The sequence below is a fragment of the Oncorhynchus masou genome, chromosome 18 (assembly GCF_036934945.1).
Source record: "Oncorhynchus masou masou isolate Uvic2021 chromosome 18, UVic_Omas_1.1, whole genome shotgun sequence".
Lineage (NCBI taxonomy): Eukaryota > Metazoa > Chordata > Actinopteri > Salmoniformes > Salmonidae > Oncorhynchus > Oncorhynchus masou.
This window is the reverse complement of record NC_088229.1, coordinates 15,101,529-15,122,451: the sequence shown is the minus strand read 5'-3', so window position 1 is coordinate 15,122,451 and position 20,923 is coordinate 15,101,529. Positions and strand designations below refer to the sequence as shown.

The window sequence follows — 20,923 nt, the reverse complement described above, 5'->3', positions numbered from 1 at the left end:
CTCTCCTCTCCTCCATCCCACTCTCGTCTTCTCCATCCCACTCTCCTCTCCCTCATCCCACTCTCCTCTGCCTCCATCCCACTCTACTCTCCTCCATTCCACTCTCCTCCATCCCACTCTCCTCTGCCTCCGTCCCACTCTCCTCTCCTCCATCCCACTCTCTCTCCTCCATTCCACTCTCCTCCATCCCACTCTCCCTCTCCCTCATCCCAATCTCTTCTCCTCCATCCCACTCTCCCACTCTCCTCCCCTCCATCCCACTCTCCTCTGCCTCCATCACCTCTCCTCTGCCTCCAACCCACTCTCCTCTCCCATCCCACTCTCCTCCCATCCCACTCCTCCCTCCATCCCACTCTCCTCTCCATCCCACTCTCCTCTCCCTCCATCCCACTCTCCTCTCCCTCCATCCCACTCTCCTCTCCTCCATCCCACTCTCCTCTCCCTCCATCCCACTCTCCTCCCCTCCATCCACTCTCCTCTCCCTCCATCACACTCTCCTCTGCCTCCATCCCACTCTCCTCTCCTCCATCCCACTCTACTCTCCTCCATTCCACTCTCCTCCATTCCACTCTCCTCATCCCACTCTCCTCTCCCTCATCCCAATCTCCTCTCCTCCATCCCACTCTTCTCCATCCCACTCTCCTCTCCCTCCATCCCACTCTCCTCTGCCTCCATCACACTCTCCTCTGCCTCCAACCCACTCTCCTCTCCTCCATCCCACTCTCCTCTCCATCCCACTCTCCTCTCCATCCCACTCTCCTCTCCATCCCACTCTCCTCTCCCTCCATCCCACTCTCCTCTCCCTCCATCCCACTCTCCTCTCCCCATCCATTCCCTCTCCTCCATCCCCTCCTCTCATCCCACTCTCCTCTCCATCCCACTCCCTCTCCCTCCATCCCACTCTCCTCTCCCTCCATCCCACTCTCCTCTCCTCCATCCCACTCTCCTCTCCCTCCATCCCACTCTCCTCTCCCTCCATCCCACTCTCCTCTCCTCCATCCCACTCTCCTCTCCTCCATCCCACTCTACTCTCCTCCATTCCACTCTCCTCCATTCCACTCTCCTCCATCCCACTCTCCTCTCCCTCATCCCAATCTCCTCTCCTCCATCCCACTCTTCTCCATCCCACTCTCCTCTCCCTCCATCCCACTCTCCTCTGCCTCCATCACACTCTCCTCTGCCTCCAACCCACTCTCCTCTCCTCCATCCCACTCTCCTCTCCATCCCACTCTCCTCTCCATCCCATCCCATCCCACTCTCCTCTCCCTCCATCCCACTCTCCTCTCCCTCCATCCCACTCTCCTCTCCTCCATCCCACTCTCCTCTCCCTCCATCCCACTCTCCTCTGCCTCCATCACACTCTCCTCTGCCTCCAACCCACTCTCCTCTCCTCCATCCCACTCTCCCCTCCCTCCATCCCACTCTCCTCTCCCTCCATCCCACTCTCGTCTTCTCCATCCCACTCTCCTCTCCCCTCATCCCACTCTCCTCTGCCTCCATCCCACTCTACTCTCCCCATCCATCTCCTCCATCCCACTCTCCTCTGCCTCCGTCCCACTCTCCTCTCCTCCATCCCACTCTACTCTCCTCCATTCCACTCTCCTCCATCCCACTCTCCTCTCCCTCATCCCAATCTCTTCTCCTCCATCCCACTCTTCTCCATCCCACTCTCCTCTCCCTCCATCCCACTCTCCTCTGCCTCCATCCACTCTCCTCTGCCTCCAACCCACTCTCCTCTTCCCATCCCACTCTCCCATCTCCATCCCACTCTCCTCTCCATCCCACTCCCTCTCCATCCCACTCTCCTCTCCCTCCATCCCACTCTCCTCTCCCTCCATCCCACTCTCCTCTCCCTCCATCCCACTCTCCTCTCCCTCCATCACACTCTCCTCTCCCTCCATCACACTCTCCTCTCCCTCCATCACACTCTCCTCTGCCTCCGTCCCACTCTCCTCTCCTCCATCCCACTCTACTCTCCTCCATTCCACTCTCCTCCATTCCACTCTCCTCCATCCCACTCTCCTCTCCCCATCCCAATCTCCTCTCCTCCATCCCACTCTCCTCCATCCCACTCTCCTCTCCCTCCATCCCACTCTCCTCTGCCTCCATCCACTCTCCTCTCCTCCAACCCACTCTCCTCTCCTCCATCCATCTCCTCTCCTCCCACTCTCCTCTCATCCCACTCTCCTCTCCATCCCACTCCCTCCCCTCCATCCCACTCTCCTCTCCCTCCATCCCACTCTCCTCTCCTCCATCCCACTCTCCTCTCCTCCATCCCCCTCTCCTCTCCATCCCACTCTCCTCTCCATCCCACTCTCCTCTCCTCCATCCCACTCTCCTCTCCCTCCATCCCACTCTCCTCCATCCCACTCTCCTCCATCCCTCCATCCCACTCTCCTCTCCCTCCATCCCACTCTCCTCCCTCCATCCCACTCTCCTCTCCTCCATCCCACTCTCTCTCCCTCCATTCCACTCTCCTCCATTCCACTCTCCTCCATCCCACTCTCCTCTCCCTCATCCCACTCTCCTCTCCTCCATCCCACTCCCCATCCCACTCTCCTCTCCTCCATCCCACTCTCCTCTGCCTCCATCACACTCTCCTCTGCCTCCATCCCACTCCCTCTCCTCCATCCCACTCTCCTCTCCATCCCACTCTCCCTCCATCCCACTCTCCTCTCCATCCCACTCCCTCTCCCTCCATCCCACTCTCCTCTCCCTCCATCCCACTCTCCTCTCCTCCATCCCACTCTCCTCTCCATCCATCCCACTCTCCTCTGCCTCCATCACACTCTCCTCTGCCTCCAACCCACTCTCCTCTCCTCCATCCCACTCTCCTCTCCATCCCACTCTCCTCTCCATCCCACTCTCCTCTCCATCCCACTCTCCTCTCCCTCCATCCCACTCTCCTCTCCTCCATCCCACTCTCCTCTCCTCCATCCCACTCTCCTCTCCTCCATCCCACTCTCCACCCATCCCACTCTCCTCTCCATCCCACTCTCCTCCCCTCCATCCCACTCTCCTCTCCCTCCATCCCATCCCTCTCCCTCCATCCCACTCTCCTCTCCTCCATCCCATCCCACCTCTCCCTCCATCCCACTCTCCTCTCCTCCATCCCACTCTCCTCTCCTCCATCCCACTCTCCTCTACTCCATCCCACTCTCCTCCCCTCCATCCCACTCTCCTCTCCCTCTATCCCACTCTCCTCTCCTCCATCCCACTCTCCTCTCCTCCATCCCACTCTCTCCTCCATCCCACTCTCCTCTCCCTCATCCCACTCTCCTCTCCCTCCATCCCACTCTCCCTCCCTCCATCCCACTCTCCCGCATCCCACTCTCCTCTCCTCCATCACACTCCCCTCCCTCCATCACACTCTCCTCTCCCTCCATCCCACTCTCCTCTCCCTCCATCCCACTGTCCTCTCCTCCATTCCACTCTCCTCTGCCTCCATCCCACTCTCCTCTCCATCCCACTGTCCTCTCCCCTCCATCACACTCTCCTCCCCTCCATCCCACTCTCCTCTCCCTCCTTCTCACTCTCCTTTCCTCTATCCCACTCTCCTCTCCTCCATCCCACTCTCCTCTCCCTCCATCCCACTCTCCTCCATCCCACTCCCTCCATCCCACTCTCCTCCATCCCACTCTCCTCCATCCCACTCTCCTCCATCCCACTCTCCTCTCCTCCATCCCACTCTCCTCTGCCTCCATCCCACTCTCCTCTCCCTCCATCCCACTCTCCTCTCCCTCCATCCCACTCTCCTCTCCCTCCATCCCACTCTCCTCTCCTCCATCCCACTCTCCTCTCCCTCCATCCCACTCTCCTCTCCTCCATCCCACTCTCCTCTCCGTCCATCCCACTCTCCTCCATCCCACACTCCTCTCCCTCCATCCCACTCTCCTCTCCTCCATCCCACTCTCCTCCATCCCACTCTCCTCTCCCTCCATCCCACTCTCCCCCATCCCACTCTCCTCCATCCCACTCTCCTCCATCCCAATCTTCTCCATCCCACTCTCCTCTCCCCATCCCACTCTCCTCTCCCCATCCCACTCTCCTCTCCTCTCCCCATCCCACTCTCCTCTCCCTCCATCACACTCCTCTGCCTCCATCACACTCTCCTCTTCTCCATCACACTCTCCTCTGCCTCCATCCCACTCCTCTCCCTATATCCCACTCTCCTCTCCTCCATCCCACTCTCCTCTCCTCCATCCCACTCTCCTCTCCCTCCATCCCACTCTCCTCTCCCTCCATCCCACTCTCCTCCATCCCACTCTCCTCTCCCTCCATCCCACTCTCCTCTCCTCCATCCCACTCTCCTCTCCCTCCATCCCACTCTCCTCTCCTCCATCCCACTCTCCTCTCCCTCATCCCACTCTCCTCTGCCTCCATCCCACTCTCCTCTCCCTCCATCCCACTCTCCCGCATCCCACTCTCCTCTCCTCCATCACACTCCCCTCGCTCCATCACACTCTCCTCTGCCTACATCCCACTCTCCTCTCCTCCATCCCACTGTCCTCTCCCTCCATTCCACTCTCCTCTGCCTACATCCCACTCTCCTCTCCTCCATCCCACTGTCCTCTCCCCTCCATCCCACTCTCCTCTCCCTCCATCCCACTCTCCTCTCCCTCCTTCTCACTCTCCTTTCCTCTATCCCACTCTCCTCTCCTCCATCCCACTCTCCTCTCCCTCCATCCCACTCTCCTCCATCCCACCATCCCACTCTCCCTCCATCCCACTCTCCTCTCCTCCATCCCACTCTCCTCTCCTCCATCCCACTCTCCTCTCCTCCATCCCACTCTCCTCTCCCTCCATCCCACTCTCCTCTCCCTCCATCCCACTCTCCCCTCTCCCTCCATCCCACTCTCCTCCCTCCATCCCACTCCCTCTCCTCCATCCCACTCTCCTCTCCTCCATCCCACTCTCCTCTCCGTCCATCCCACTCTCCTCCATCCCACACTCCTCTCCCTCCATCCCACTCTCCTCTCCTCCATCCCACTCTCCTCCATCCCACTCTCCTCTCCCTCCATCCCACTCTCCCCCATCCCACTCTCCTCCATCCCACTCTCCTCTCCCTCCATCCCACTCTCCTCTCCCCATCCCACTCTCCTCTCCCCATCCCACTCTCCTCTCCTCTCCCCATCCCACTCTCCTCTCCCTCCATCACACTCCTCTGCCTCCATCACACTCTCCTCTTCTCCATCACACTCTCCTCTGCCTCCATCCCACTCCTCTCCCTATATCCCACTCTCCTCTCCTCCATCCCACTCTCCTCTCCTCCATCCCACTCTCCCCTCTCCCCTCCATCCCACTCTCCTCTCCCTCCATCCATCCCACTCTCCTCTCCCTCCATCCCACTCTCCTCTCCTCCATCCCACTCTCCTCCCTCCCATCCCACTCTCCTCCTCCTCCATCCCACTCTCCTCTCCTCCATCCCACTCTCCTCTGCCTCCGTCCCACTCTCCTCTCCTCCATCCCACTCTCCTCTCCCCATCCCACTCTCCTCTCCCCATCCCACTCTCCTCCATCCCACACTCCTCTCCCTCCATCCCACTCTCCTCTCCTCCATCCCACTCCCTCCATCCCACTCTCCTCTCCCTCCATCCCACTCTCCCCCATCCCACTCCCTCCATCCCACTCTCCTCTCCCTCCATCCCACTCTCCTCCATCCCACTCTCCTCTCCCCATCCCACTCTCCTCTCCCCATCCCACTCTCCTCAACCTCCATCCCACTCTCCTCTCCCTCCATCACACTCTCCTCTCCTCCATCCCACTCTCCTCCCCATCCACTCTCCTCTGCCTCCATCCCACTCCCTCCCTCCATCCCACTCTCCTCTCCTCCATCCCACTCCTCCTCCATCCCACTCTCCTCTCCTCCATCCCACTCTCCTCCCTCCTCCATCCCACTCTCCTCCATCCCACTCTCCTATCGCTCCATCCCACTCTCCTCTGCCTCCATCACACTCTCCTCTCCATCCCACTCTCCTCTCCTCCATCCCACTCTCCTGTCCTCCATCACACTCTCCTCTGCCTCCGTCCCACTCTCCTCTCCTCCATCCCACTCTCCTCTCCTCCATCCCACTCTCCTCCATCCCACTCTCTTCTCCTCCATCCCACTCTCCTCTCCTCCATCCCACTCTCCTCTCCTCCATCCCACTCTCCTCCCCACTCTCCTCCATCCCACTCCCTCCCCATCCCACTCTCCTCTCCTCCATCCCACTCTCCTCTCCCTCCATCCCACTCTCCTCTCCCTCCATCCCACTCTCCTCTCCTCCATCCCACTCTCCTCTCATCCCACTCTCCTCTCCATCCCACTCCCTCTCCATCCCACTCCCCCATCCCACTCTCCTCTCCATCCCACTCTCCTCTCCCCTCCATCCCACTCTCCTCTCCTCCATCCCATCTCCTCTCCCTCCATCCCTCTCCTCCCTCTCATCCCACTCTCCTCTCCCCCATCCCACTCTCCTCTCCTCCATCCCACTCTCCTCTCCCTCCATCCCACTCTCTTCTCCCTCCATCCCACTCTCCTCCATCCCACTCTCCTCTCCCTCCATCCCACACTCCTCTCCTCCATCCCACCTCTCCTCTCCTCCATCCCACTCTCCTCTCCCTCCATCCCACTCTCCTCTCCTCCATCCCACTCTCCTCTCCCTCCATCCCACTCTCCTCTGCCTCCATCCCACTCTCCTCTCCTCCATCCCACCATCCTCTCCCTCCATCCCACTCTCCTCCGTCCCACTCTCCTCTCCCTCCATCCCACTCTCCTCCATCCCACTCTCCTCTCCCTCCATCCCACACTCCTCTCCTCATCTTACTCTCCTCTCCTCTCCCTCCATCCCACTCTCCTCTCCCTCCATCCCACTCTCCTCTCCTCCATCCCACTCTCCTCTCCCTCCATCCCACTCTCCTCTGCCTCCATCCCACTCTCCCTCTCCTCCATCCCACTATCCTCTCCCCTCCATCCCACTCTCCTCCTCCCCATCCCACTCCCCTCCCTCCATCCCACTCTCCTCTCCTCCATCCCACTCTCCCTCCATCCCTCTCCCTCTCCTCCATCCCACTCTCCTCTCCCCATCCCACTCTCCTCTCCCCATCCCACTCTCCTCTCCCTCCATCCCACTCTCCTCTCCTCCATCCCACTATCCTCTCCCTCCATCCCACTCTCCTCCATCCCACTCCCTCCCCCTCCATCCCACTCCCTCCCATCCCACACTCCTCCCCTCCATCCCACTCTCCTCTCCCTCCATCCCACTCTCCTCCATCCCACTCTCCTCCCCTCCATCCCACTCTCCTCTCCTCCATCCCACTCTCCTCCATCCCTCTCCATCCCACTCTCCTCCATCCCACTCTCCTCTCCCTCCATCCCACTCTCCTCTCCCCATCCCACTCTCCTCCCTCCATCCACTCTCCTCTCCTCCATCCCTCTCCTCCCACACTCTCCTCCCTCCATCCCACTCTCCTCTCCCCCATCCCACTCTCCTCTCCCCCATCCCACTCTCCCTCCCCACTCTCCTCCCCATCCCACTCTCCTCTCCCTCCATCACACTCTCCTCCCCCATCCCACTCCCTCTCCCTCCATCACACTCTCCTCTCCCTCCATCCCACTCTCCTCCATCCCACTCTCCCTCCGCTCCATCCCACTCTCCTCTGCCTCCATCCCACTCCTCTCCTCCATCCCACTCTCCTCCCTCCATCCCACTCTCCTCCATCCTCCATCACACTCCATCCCACTCTCCTCCCCTCCCACTCTCCTCTCCTCCATCCCACTCTCCTCTCCCATCCCACTCTCCTCCATCCCACTCTCCTCTCCTCCATCCCACTCTCCTCTCCTCCATCCCACTCTCCTCTCCATCCCACTCTCCCTCTCCATCCCACTCTCCCTCTCCATCCCACTCTCCCTCCATCCCACATCCCACTCTCCTCCATCCCACTCTCCTCTCCCTCCATCCCACTCTCCTCTCCCTCCATCCCACTCTCCTCTCCCCCTCCATCCCACTCACCTCCCCTCCATCCCACTCTCCCTCCATCCCACTCTCCTCTCCCTCCTCCATCCCACTCTCCTCCTCCATCCCCATCCCACTCCCTCTCCTCCATCCCACTCTCCTCTCCCTCCATCCCACTCTCCTCTCCTCCATCCCACTCTCCTCCCCTCCATCCCACTCCTCCTCTCCTCCATCCCACTCTCCTCTCCCTCCATCCCACTCTCCTCTCCTCCATCCCACTCTCCTCTCCCTCCATCCCACTCTCCCCTCCCTCCATCCCACTCTCCTCCATCCCACTCCCTCTCCTCCATCCCACACTCCTCTCCTCCATCCCTCTCTCCTCCATCCCACTCCATCCTCCATCCCACTCTCCTCTCCCTCCATCCCACTCTCCTCTCCTCCATCCCACTCTCCTCTCCCTCCATCCCACTCTCCTCCATCCCACTCTCCTCTCCTCCATCCCACTCTCCCTCCTCCATCCCACTATCCTCCCATCCCACTCCCTCCATCCCACTCTCCTCTCCCTCCATCCCACTCTCCTCCCTCCATCCCACTCTCCCCTCCATCCCCTCTCTCCTCTCCCTCCATCCCACTCTCCTCTCCTCCATCCCACTCTCCCTCTCCCCATCCCACTCTCTCCTCTTCCCCCATCCCACTCTCCTCTCCCTCCATCCCACTCTCCTCTCCCTCCATCCCACTCTCCCCTCCATCCCACTCTCCCTCCCTCCATCCCACTCCCTCCATCCCACTCTCCTCTCCCTCCATCCCACTCTCCTCTCCTCCATCCCACTCTCCTCCATCCCACTCTCCTCTCCCCCTCCATCCCACTCTCCTCTCCTCCATCCCACTCTCCTCCATCCATCCCACTCCTCTCCTCCATCCCACTCTCCTCTCCCCATCCCACTCCCTCTCCCCCATCCCACTCTCCTCTCCCTCCATCCCCATCCCACTCTCCCTCCATCCCACCTCTCCTCTCCTCCATCCACTCTCCTCTCTCCATCCACTCTCCTCTCCCTCCATCCCACTCTCTCCCCATCCCACTCCATCCTCTCCTCCATCCCACTCTCCTCTCCTCCATCCCACTCTCCTCTCCTCCATCCCACTCCCTCTCCCTCCATCCCACTCTCCTCCATCCCACTCTCCTCTCCTCCATCCCACTCTCCTCTGCCTCCATCCACTCTCCTCTCTCCATCCCACTCTCCTCTCCCTCCATCCCACTCTCCTCTCCTCCATCCCACTCCTCCCTCCATCCCACTCTCCTCTCCCTCCATCCCACTCCCTCTCCTCCATCCCACTCTCCCCTCCATCCCACTCTCTCCCCTCTCCTCCATCCCACTCTCCTCTCCCTCCATCCCACTCTCCTCTCCATCCCACTCTCCTCTCCATCCCATCCCACTCCTCTCCATCCCACTCCCTCCATCCCACTCTCCTCTCCTCCATCCCACTCCTCTCCTCTCCCTCCATCCCACTCTCCCTCTCCTCCATCCCACTCCCTCCCACTCCCTCCATCCCACTCTCCTCCCATCCCACTCTCCCTCTCCTCCATCCCACTCTCCTCTCCCTCCATCCCACTCTCCTCTCCTCCATCCCACTCTCCTCTCCCTCCATCCCACTCCTCTCCTCCATCCCACTCTCCTCTCCCCCATCCCACTCTCCTCCATCCCCCACTCTCCTCTCCCTCCATCCCACTCTCCTCTCCTCCATCCCACTCTCCCTCCCTCCCACTCTCCTCTCCCTCCATCCCACACTCCCCTCTCCTCCATCCCACTCCTCCCTCTCCCACTCTCCCTCCATCCCACTCTCCTCTCCCTCCATCCCACTCTCCTCTCCTCCATCCCACTCTCCTCTCCCTCCATCCCACTCTCCTCTCCCTCCATCCCACTCTCCCCACTCCTCCATCCCACTCCTCTCCCTCCATCCCACTCTCCTCCATCCCCATCCCACTCTCCCTCCATCCCACTCTCCTCCCTCCATCCCACTCTCCTCCATCCCACTCTCCTCCCCCCATCCCACTCTCCTCCCTCCCTCCTCCCACTCTCCTCTCCCTCCATCCCACTCTCCTCTCCCTCCATCCCACTCTCCCTCCATCCCACTCTCCTCTCCCTCCATCCCACTCTCCTCTCCTCCATCCCACTCTCCTCTCCTCCATCCCACTCTCCCTCCATCCCACTCTCCTCCTCCATCCCACTCTCCTCCATCCCACTCTCCTCTCCCTCCATCCCACTCTCCTCTCCTCCATCCCACTCTCCTCCATCCCACTCCATCCCACTCTCCTCTCCTCCATCCCACCCACTCTCTCCTCTCCCTCCATCCCACCTCCTCCATCCCACTCCCCTCCATCCCACTCTCCTCTCCCTCCATCCCACTCTCCTCTCCTCCATCCCACTCTCCTCTCCCTCCATCCCATCCCACTCCATCCCACTCCCACCCCTCCATCTCCCCATCCCACTCCCACTCCTCTCCCTCCATCCCTCTCCTCTCCTCCATCCCACTCTCCTCTCCTCCATCCCACTCACTCTCCCTCCATCCCACTCTCCTCTCCTCCATCCCACTCTCCTCTCCTCCATCCCACTCTCCTCTCCCTCCATCCCACTCTCCTCTCCTCCATCCCACTCTCCTCCATCCCACTCTCCTCTCCCCTCCATCCCACTCTCCTCTCCTCCATCCCACTCCCCTCCCACTCCCTCCATCCTCCATCCCACTCTCCTCTCCTCCATCCCATCCCACTCTCCTCTCCCTCCATCCCACTCTCCTCTCCCTCCATCCCACTCTCCTCTCCCTCCATCCCACTCTCCTCTCCTCCCACTCTCCTCCATCCCACTCTCCTCTCCTCCATCCCACTCTCCCTCTCCTCCATCCCACTCTCCTCTCCCCCATCCCATCCCACCTCCATCCCACTCTCCCTCCATCCCACTCCCATCCCACTCTCCTCTCCCTCCATCCCACTCTCCTCCATCCCACTCCCTCTCCCCATCCCACTCTCCTCTCCCCATCCCACTCCTCCTCCATCCCATCCCACTCTCTCCTCCATCCACTCTCCTCTCCCTCCATCCCACTCTCCTCCATCCTCCATCCCACTCTCCTCTCCTCCATCCCACTCTCCTCTCCCTCCATCCCACTCTCCCATCCCACTCTCCCATCCCACTCTCCTCTCCTCCATCCCACTCTCCTCTCCCTCCATCCCACTCTCCTCTCCTCCATCCATCCCACTCTCCCACTCCCTCCCTCTCCATCCCACTCTCCTCTCCTCCATCCCACTCCCTCTCCCTCCATCCCACTCCTCCCCTCCATCCCACTCTCCTCTCCTCCATCCCACTCCCCTCTCCTCCATCCCACTCCATCCCACTCTCATCCCACTCTCCCACTCCTCTCCCTCCATCCCACTCTCCTCCATCCCACTCTCATCCCACTCTCCTCTCCTCCATCCCACTCTCCTCCATCCCACTCTCCTCTCCATCCCACTCTCCCCACCATCCCACTCTCCTCCCCTCCATCCCACTCCCTCCATCCCACTCTCCTCCCACTCCCTCTCCCTCTCCCTCCATCCCACTCTCCTCTCCTCCATCCCACTCTCCTCTCCCTCCATCCCACTCTCCTCTCCTCCATCCCACCTCTCCCTCCATCCCACTCTCCTCTCCTCCATCCCACTATCCTCTCCCTCCATCCCACTCTCCTCCGTCCCACTCTCCTCTCCCTCCATCCCACTCTCCTCTCCTCCATCCCACTCTCCTCCATCCCACTCTCCTCTCCCTCCATCCCACACTCCTCTCCTCCATCCTACTCTCCTCCATCCCACTCCATCCCACTCTCCTCTCCCTCCATCCCACTCTCCTCTCCTCCATCCCACTCTCCTCCTCCATCCCACTCCATCCCATCCCACTCCATCCCACTCTCCTCTCCATCCCACTCTCCTCTCCTCCATCCCACTCTCCTCCATCCCACTCCCTCCCCATCCACTCTCCATCCCACTCTCCTCTCCTCCATCCCACTCTCCTCCATCCCACTCTCCTCTCCCTCCATCCCACACTCCATCCCACTCTCCATCCTCTCCTCCATCCCACTCCCTCCCACTCCCTCTCCCTCCATCCCTCTCCCTCCATCCCACTCTCCTCTCCCTCCATCCCACTCTCCTCTCCTCCATCCCACTCTCCTCTCCTCCATCCCACTCCCACCCTCTCATCTCCATCCCACTCTCCTCCCTCCCATCCCACTCTCCTCTCCCTCCATCCCACTCTCCTCCCTCCATCCCACTCTCCATCCCACTCTCCTCTCCTCCATCTCCCTCCATCCCACTCTCCTCTCCCTCCATCCCACTCTCCTCCTCCCACTCTCCTCCATCCCACTCTCCTCTCCTCCATCCCACTCTCCTCTCCTCCATCCCACTCTCCTCTCCTCCATCCCACTCTCCTCTCCTCCATCCCACTCTCCTCCCCTCCATCCCACTCTCCTCTCCCTCCATCCATCCCATCTCCTCCATCCCACTCTCCTCTCCCTCCATCCCACTCTCCTCTCCTCCATCCCACTCTCCTCCCACTCCCTCTCCTCCATCCCACTCCTCCCCTCCCATCCCACTCTCCTCTCCCTCCCCTCCATCCCACCATCCCACTCTCCTCCCATCCATCCCACTCTCCCTCCATCCCCATCCCATCCCACTCTCCTCTCCTCCATCCCACTCTCCCTCCCTCCTCCCATCTCCACCCCACTCTCCTCTCCTCCATCCCACTCTCCCCTCCCTCCATCCCACTCTCCTCTCCTCCATCCCACTCCCACTCCCTCCATCCCACTCTCCTCTCCTCCATCCCACTCTCCTCTCCCTCCATCCCACTCATCCCACTCTCCTCCCTCCATCCCTCCATCACACTCTCCATCCCCCCTCCATCCCACTCTCCTCCATCCCACTCCCTCCATCCCATCTCCTCTCTCCTCCATCCCACTCTCCCTCCATCCCACTCCCCCATCCCACTCTCCCTCCATCCCACTCTCCTCTCCTCCATCCCACTCTCCTCCCTCCATCCCACTCTCCTCTCCCTCCATCCCACTCTCCTCCCTCCATCCCACTCCCTCCATCCCACTCTCCTCTCCCTCCATCCCACTCCTCCCCCATCCCACTCCCTCCATCCCACTCTCCTCTCCTCCATCCCATCCCATCCCACTCTCCTCTCCCTCCATCCCACTCTCCTCTCCCTCCATCCCACTCTCTCCCTCTCCCTCCATCCCACTCTCCTCTCCCTCCATCCCACCATCCCCCTCCCTCCATCCCACTCACCCCTCCTCCATCCCACTCTCCCATCTCCTCTCCATCCCACTCTCCTCTCCCTCCATCCCACTCTCCTCTCCTCCATCCCACTCTCCTCTCCTCCATCCCACTCTCCCCATCCCACCCTCCATCCCACTCTCCCTCCATCCCACTCCCTCTCCTCCATCCCACTCTCCTCCATCCCACTCTCCTCTCCCTCCATCCCACTCTCCTCTCCCTCCATCCCACTCTCCTCTCCCTCCATCCCACTCTCCCTCTCCCCATCCATCCCACTCTCCCTCTCCCTCCATCCCACTCTCCTCCATCCCACTCCTCTCCTCTCCCTCCATCCCACTCTCCTCTCCATCCCACTCCATCCCACTCTCCTCTCCTCCATCCCACTCTCCCATCCATCCCACTCTCCTCTCCCTCCATCCCACTCTCCTCTCCTCCATCCCACTCTCTCCTCCATCCCACTCTCCTCCATCCCACTCTCCTCTCCTCCATCCCACTCTCCTCTCCTCCATCCCACTCTCCTCCCTCCATCCCACTCCCACTCTCCTCCATCCCACTCCATCCCACTCTCCTCTCCCTCCATCCCACTCTCCCTCCATCCCACTCCATCCCACTCTCCTCTCCCTCCATCCCACTCTCCTCTCCTCCATCCCACTCTCCTCCATCCCACTCTCCTCTCCCTCCATCCCACACTCCTCTCCTCCATCCTACTCTCCTCTCCTCTACCTCCATCCCACTCTCCTCTCCCTCCATCCCACTCTCCTCTCCTCCATCCCACTCTCCTCTCCCTCCATCCCACTCTCCTCTGCCTCCATCCCACTCTCCTCCATCCCACTATCCTCTCCTCCATCCCACTCACTCTCCTCCGTCCCACTCCCTCCCCTCCATCCCACTCTCCTCTCCTCCATCCCACTCCCTCCATCCCACTCTCCTCTCCCTCCATCCCACTCTCCTCTCCCTCCATCCCACTCTCCTCTCCCTCCATCCCATCACCCACTCTCCTCTCCCCATCCATCCCACTCTCCTCTCCTCCATCCCACTCTCCTCTCCACCATCCCACTCTCTCCCTCCATCCCACTCTCCTCTCCCTCCATCCCACTCTCCTCTCCTCCATCCCACTCTCCTCCATCCCACTCTCCCCTCCTCCATCCCACTCTCCTCTCCCTCCATCCCACTCTCCTCTCCTCCATCCCACTCCCTCTCCTCCATCCCACTCTCCTCTCTCCATCCCACTCTCCTCTCCCTCCATCCCTCCATCCCACTCTCCTCTCCTCCATCCCACTCTCCCTCCATCCCACTCTCATCCATCCCACTCCATCCCATCCCACTCTCCTCTCCCTCCATCCCACTCTCCTCCCATCACACTCTCCTCTCCATCCCACTCTCCTCTCCTCCATCCCACTCTCCTCTCCCTCCATCCCACTCTCCTCTCCATCCATCCCACTCTCCTCCATCCCACTCTCCTCTCCCTCCATCCCACTCTCCCCCCCCTCCATCACACTCTCCTCTCCCATCCCCACACTCTCCCCCATCCCACTCTCCATCCCACTCTCCTGCATCCCACTCTCCTCTCCTCCATCCCACTCTCCCTCCATCCCATCCATCACACTCTCCCCCTCCTCCATCCCACTCTCCTCTCCTCCATCCCACTCTCCTCTCCTCCATCCCACTCTCCTCCATCCCACTCTCCTCCCACATCCCCCTCCTCCATCCATCACACTCTCCTCTCCCTCCATCCCACTCTCCTCTCCATCCCACTCTCCTCTCCTCCATCCCACTCTCCTCCTCCATCCCCTCCATCCCACTCTCCCTGCACATCCACTCTCCTCTCCTCCATCCCACTCTCCTCTGCCTCCATCCCACTCTCCTCTCCTCCATCCCACTCTCCTCCCTCCTCCACATCACACTCCCCTCTCCTCCATCCCACTCTCCTCTCCTCCATCCCACTCTCCTCTCCTCCATCCATCCCATCCCACTCTCCTCTCCCATCCCACTCTCCTCTCCTCCATCCCACTCCATCCTCTCCCTCCATCCCACACTCCTCCCTCCATCCCACTCTCCTCTCCTCCATCCCACCTCCCATCACTCTCCTCTCCTCCCTCCATCCCACTCTCCTCTCCTCCATCCCACTCTCCTCTCCCTCCATCCCACTCTCCCTCTCCTCCATCCCACTCTCCTCTCCTCCATCCCACTCTCCTCCCCTCCATCCTCTCCCTCCATCCCACTCTCCTCCGTCCCACTCTCCTCTCCCTCCATCCCACACTCCTCTCCTCCATCCCACTCTCCTCCATCCCACTCTCCTCTCCCTCCATCCCACACTCCTCTCCTCCATCCCACTCTCCTCTCCCTCCATCCCACTCTCCTCTCCCTCCATCCCACTCTCCTCTCCTCCATCCCACTCTCCTCTCCCTCCATCCCACTCTCCTCTCCTCCATCCCACTCTCCTCTCCCTCCATCCCACTCTCCTCTCCATCCATCCCACTCCCTCCGTCCCACTCTCCTCTCCCTCCATCCCACTCTCCTCTCCTCCATCCCACTCTCCTCCATCCCACTCTCATCTCCCTCCATCCCACTCTCCTCTCCCTCCATCCCACTCTCCTCTCCTCTCCATCACACTCTCCTCTCCCTCCATCCTACTCTCTTCTCCTTCATCCCACTCTCCTCTCCACCATCCCACTCTCCTCTCCTCCATCCCACTCTCCTCTCCCCATCCATCCCTCTCTCCTCCATCCCACTCTCCTCCATCCCACTCTCCTCCATCCCACTCTCCTCTCCCTCCATCCCACTCTCCTCTGCCTCCATCCCACTCTCCTCTCCTCCATCCCACTATCCTCTCACTCCATCCCACTCTCCTCCGTCCCACTCTCCTCTCCCTCCATCCCACTCTCCTCTCCTCCATCCCACTCTCCTCCATCCCACTCTCATCTCCCTCCATCCCACTCTCCTCTCCCTCCATCCCACTCTCCTCTCCTCTCCATCACACTCTCCTCTCCACCATCCCACTCTCCTCTCCTCCATCCCACTCTCCTCTCCCTCCATCCCACTCTCCTCTCCTCCATCCCACTCTCCTCCATCCCACTCTCCTCTCCCACATCACACTCTCCCCTCCCTCCATCACACTCTCCTCTGCCTATATCACACTCTCCCCTCCCTCCATCCCACTCTCCTGCATCCCACTCTCCTCTCCTCCATCACACTCGCCTCTTCCCCCATCACACTCTCCCCTCACTCCATCACCCTCTCCTCTGCCTACATCACACTCTCCTCTCCTCCATCCCACTCTCCTCCGCCTACATCACACTCCCCTCTCCTCCATCCCACTCTCCTCTGCCTACATCACACTCTCCTCTCCTCCATCCCACTCTCCTCTGCCTACATCACACTCTCCTCTCCTCCATCCCACTCTCCTCTGCCTACATCACACTCCCTCTCCTCCATCCCACTCTCCTCTGCCTACATCACACTCCCTCCCCTCCATCCCACTCTCCTCTGCCTCCATCACACTCCTCCTCTCCTCCATCCCACTCTCCTCTGCCTCCATCACACTCTCCTCTCCTCCATCCCACTCTCCTCTGCCTCCACACTCCCCTCTCCTCCATCCCACACTCTCCTCTGCCTACATCACACTCTCCTCTCCTCCATCCCACTCTCCTCTGCCTACATCACACTCTCCTCTCCTCCATCACACTCCCTCCGCCTACATCACACTCCCCTCTCCTCCATCACACTCTCCTCTGCCTACATCACACTCCCTCTCCTCCATCCACTCTCCTCTGCCTACATCACACTCCCCTCCCTCCATCACACTCTCCTCCGCCTACATCACACTCCCTCTCCTCCATCACACTCTCCTCCGCCTACATCACACTCCCCTCTCCTCCATCACACTCTCCTCCGCCTCATCACACTCCCCTCTCCTCCATCACACTCTCCTCCGCCTACATCACACTCTCCTCTCCTCCATCCCACTCTCCTCTGCCCATCACACTCCCTCTCCCTCCATCACACTCTCCTCTGCCTACATCACACTCTCCTCTCCTCCATCACACTCTCCTCCCTCCATCCCACTCTCCTCTGCCTCCATCACACTCCCCTCTCCTCCATCACACTCTCCTCTGCCTACATCACACTCCCCTCTCCTCCATCACACTCTCCTCCGCCATCATCACACTCCCCTCCCTCCATCACACTCTCCTCTGCCTACATCACACTCCCCCTCTCCTCCATCACACTCTCCTCCGCCTACATCACACTCCCTCTCCTCCATCACACTCTCCTCCGCCTACATCACACTCTCCCTCCATCACACTCTCCTCTGCCTACATCACACTCCCCTCCCTCCATCACACTCTCCTCTGCCTACATCACACTCCCCTCCCTCCATCACACTCTCCTCCGCCTCATCACACTCCCCTCTCCTCCATCACACTCTCCTCCGCCTACATCACACTCCCCTCTCCTCCATCACACTCTCCTCCGCCTACATCACACTCCCCTCCCTCCATCACACTCTCCTCCGCCTACATCACACTCCCCTCTCCTCCATCACACTCCCTACATCACACTCCCCTCTCCTCCATCCCACTCTCCTCTGCCTACATCACACTCTCCTCTCCTCCATCCCACTCTCCTCTGCCTACATCACACTCCCCCTCTCCTCCATCCCACTCTCCTCTGCCTACATCCACTCTCCTCTCCCTCCATCCCACTCTCCTCTGCCTACATCACACTCTCCTCTCCTCCATCCCACTCTCCTCTGCCTACATCACACTCTCCTCTCCTCCATCCCACTCTCCTCTGCCTACATCACACTCCCCTCTCCTCCATCACACTCTCCTCTGCCTACATCACACTCTCCTCTCCTCCATCCCACTCTCCTCTGCCTACATCACACTCCCCTCTCCTCCATCACACTCTCCTCTGCCTACATCACACTCTCCTCTCCTCCATCACACTCTCCTCTCCTCCATCCCACTCTCCTCTGCCTACATCACACTCCCCTCTCCTCCATCACACTCTCCTCTGCCTACATCACACTCCCCTCTCCTCCATCACACTCTCCTCCGCCTACATCACACTCCCCTCTCCTCCATCACACTCTCCTCTGCCTACATCACACTCCCCTCTCCTCCATCACACTCTCCTCCGCCTACATCACACTCCCCTCTCCTCCATCACACTCTCCTCCGCCTACATCACACTCCCCTCTCCTCCATCACACTCTCCTCTGCCTACATCACACTCCCCTCTCCTCCATCACACTCTCCTCTGCCTACATCACACTCCCTCCCTCCATCACACTCCCACATCACACTCCCCTCTCCTCCATCACACTCCCTCCGCCTACATCACACTCCCCCCTCTCCTCCATCACACTCTCCTCCGCCTACATCACACTCCCCTCTCCTCCATCACACTCTCCTCCGCCTACATCACACTCCCCTCTCCTCCATCACACTCTCCTCTGCCTACATCACACTCCCCTCTCCTCCATCCCACTCTCCTCTGCCTACATCACACTCCCTCTCCTCCATCCCACTCTCCTCTGCCTACATCACACTCCCCTCTCCTCCATCACACTCTCCTCTGCCTACATCACACTCTCCTGCATCCCACTCTCCTCTGCCTACATCACACTCCCCTCTCCTCCATCACACTCTCCCCTCCCTCCATCCCACTCTCCTGCATCCCACTCTCCTCTGCCTACATCACACTCTCCTCTCCTCCATCACACTCTCCTCTGCCTACATCCCACTCTCCTCTCCTCCATCCCACTCTCCTCCGCCTACATCACACTCTCCTCTCCTCCATCCCACTCTCCTCTCCTCCATCCCACTCTCCTCCGCCTACATCACACTCTCCTCTCCTCCATCCCACTCTCCTCTCCTCCATCACACTCTCCTCTGCCTACATCCCACTCTCCTCTCCTCCATCCCACTCTCCTCCGCCTACATCACACTCTCCTCTCCTCCATCACACTCCCCTCTCCTCCATCCCACTCTCCTCTGCCTACATCCCACTCTCCTCTCCTCCATCCCACTCTCCTCCGCCTACATCACACTCCCCTCTCCTCCATCACACTCTCCCCTCCCTCCATCCCACTCTCCTGCATCCCACTCTCCTCTGCCTACATCACACTCCCCTCTCCTCCATCACACTCTCCCCTCCCTCCATCCCACTCTCCTGCATCCCACTCTCCTCTGCCTACATCACACTCTCCTCTCCTCCATCACACTCTCCTCTGCCTACATCCCACTCTCCTCATCACTCTCCTCCGCCTACATCACACTCTCCTCTCCTCCATCCCACTCTCCTCTGCCTACATCACACTCTCCTCTCCTCCATCCCACTCTCCTCTGCCTACATCACACTCCCCTCTCCTCCATCCCACTCTCCTCTGCCTACATCACACTCTCCTCTGCCTACATCACACTCTCCTGCATCCCACTCTCCTCTGCCTACATCACACTCCCCTCTCCTCCATCACACATCCCACTCTCCTGCATCCCACTCTCCTCTGCCTACATCACACTCTCCTCTCCTCCATCACACTCTCCTCTGCCTACATCCCACTCTCCTCTCCTCCATCCCACTCTCCTCCGCCTACATCACACTCTCCTCTCCTCCATCCCACTCTCCTCTCCTCCATCCCACTCTCCTCCGCCTACATCACACTCTCCTCTGCCTACATCCCACTCTCCTCTCCTCCATCCCACTCTCCTCCGCCCACATCACACTCCCCTCTCCTCCATCACACTCTCCCCTCCCTCCATCCCACTCCCTGCATCCCACTCTCCTCTGCCTACATCACACTCCCCTCCCCATCCCACTCTCCCCTCCCTCCATCCCACTCTCCTGCATCCCACTCTCCTCTGCCCCCATCCCACTCCTCTCCTCCATCACACTCTCCTCTGCCTACATCCCACTCTCCTCTCCTCCATCCCACTCTCCTCCGCCTACATCACACTCTCCTCTCCTCCTTCCCACTTTCCTCCTGTGCTCTTCCTCCATCCCACTCTCCTCTCCTCCATCCCACTCTCCTCACCCCCATCCCACTCTCCTCTCCTCCATCCCACTCTCCTCACCCCCATCCCACTCTCCTCTCCGACAGTGATTTATGAGAACAGGAGCCTTGCAGTCCCAGAAGCTCTCTTTCATCCAGAAAACTGCAGTAAACAGGAATTATTTTGGGAAATTGGAACAGGGGCAACTTGATTACCTTGTGTACTGTTTGCCCTTATAACATCTTGTGGAATTAATTAGGGATACAGCAAACAATTAAGCTTGAGAGGCAGGAACAAAACAGCCTGTCCGTGACACGCAATTAATCAATCGTATCCTACGCTTTTAGTCTTAATAAGCAAAATATTGATAAATTGCCCCATCATAGCAGATTACGAGAATACGTTTCGGTTTATCTAAAAAAAGCATAGCAAAAATAGTTGTTCCTCGTGACTTCGTTGGAATAGTTTGCCTGTCTCCTACTCTTCCTGTCAGTATTGTTGAAGTTATCTCTAGTTCTCTATATTGCTTAATCTATGAGAGAACCAAGCGTGATTTATGCATGCGGTCGACAGTTTGGTTGCTCAAAGGTTGAGTACAAGAAACGAGGGTAGTTTAGAGTTTTTTTAAGGGAACAAACACTCATATTGACCCTATTAGAAAATATGTTCTTGCAATTGTCAAGAACCGCAACCTA

General features: G+C 59.8%; 1 protein-coding gene across 1 annotated transcript in view; it reads left to right on the top strand.

The window, feature by feature from the left end:
* LOC135504038 (nuclear receptor subfamily 1 group D member 2-like) overlaps positions 1 to 20,923 on the top strand; it is a 44,042-nt gene that overhangs the window by 17,342 nt on the left and 5,777 nt on the right. The gene's annotated exons all lie outside the window — the stretch shown is intronic.